The following is a 1,096-nucleotide window of genomic DNA, read 5'->3' on the forward strand; positions in this document are numbered from 1 at the left end:
TTTGTGTCGGGAAACCACCCGGTGGCATTGGTTAAGTGGCATTTTTGAATTGTTCCCAGAAAGATGAGGAATCCTAAGAGATAGTTGTATTTATTATGCTAAACATATTGTTGTCATTAAACCAATGGATTTGATAATAACATTGGTTTTCTTTTGTAATTTTAGATAGTCTAGCTTGGTTATACTCCTGTTATCTGTGAGGAAAAGACAACTTGGTTGAAACAAATTAATACAGCTGTTGTAGACCTAAGTGAGACTTTTTTTAAATAATAGAGAAAGAAGAATATTTATTTAGACAATCCATATTTGCTTATGGCTGTATTTCAACCTTTCTTTTCAGTACTTTGTATATTGGCCTAAAACAACTACTTAAACTTTTTGAATGAATAAGTTGACCTATAAAGGAAATGAGGGGTTCGACAGTTTTTCTCCTAACTTATGCATGGCAATGCATTCACCAGCCAATCAGCATTTCTGAGGATCAATGATGTCATCAGTCAAAGTCCCAATGTGTTGGGAGTGTGTACTCTACTAGCTCATGGTGGTTCATTCTATCACATAGTTGTAAGCTTTATCCTTTAGTGGGAAGTCTCTGATTGGTTATCAATAATGGCATTAGGTATAGGGTAATTTTTTTAGTACTTTTTTCCCAGAAGAGAGAAAATTCTGTTGGTTGGAAGATACAGTGATTAATTGATTGATTATTGTACCTATATGTACAGAAATTGAAGAGAAGTAAAAAGCATGCTTATTTATATATATATATGCATACTCATGCATATGCTTTTATAAAGTAAAACTTGTCAACATGTTTTTTTTGGCAAGAAGGGCAAAACAATGTGTGTGCTTTATTTTATTTTTTGTCCTACATTCAACTTCTGTGCATTGCTGCCTCTTGTAAAAAAGTTATATAGATACTTCAAGAAGTGAATAAATTTGATCATGTGAAGATGTACATGCTCTTACAGTGATTATATAATGTGCTGCTTTTGCCATACACCTCTACAGAATAATTGATTTTAACATTTCTTTTGGAATATCGTCAATGTGGTGTTAGTGTAATGTACATGATTGTCATCATCTTGGAAATTGTTGT

General features: G+C 32.6%; 1 protein-coding gene across 1 annotated transcript in view; it reads left to right on the forward strand.

Moving 5' to 3' along the window:
• LOC119581750 (glyoxal reductase-like) overlaps nucleotides 1-1,096 on the forward strand; it is a 20,032-nt gene that overhangs the window by 8,860 nt on the left and 10,076 nt on the right.

Source organism: Penaeus monodon, chromosome 15 (genome assembly GCF_015228065.2).
Source record: "Penaeus monodon isolate SGIC_2016 chromosome 15, NSTDA_Pmon_1, whole genome shotgun sequence".
Taxonomy (NCBI): domain Eukaryota; kingdom Metazoa; phylum Arthropoda; class Malacostraca; order Decapoda; family Penaeidae; genus Penaeus; species Penaeus monodon.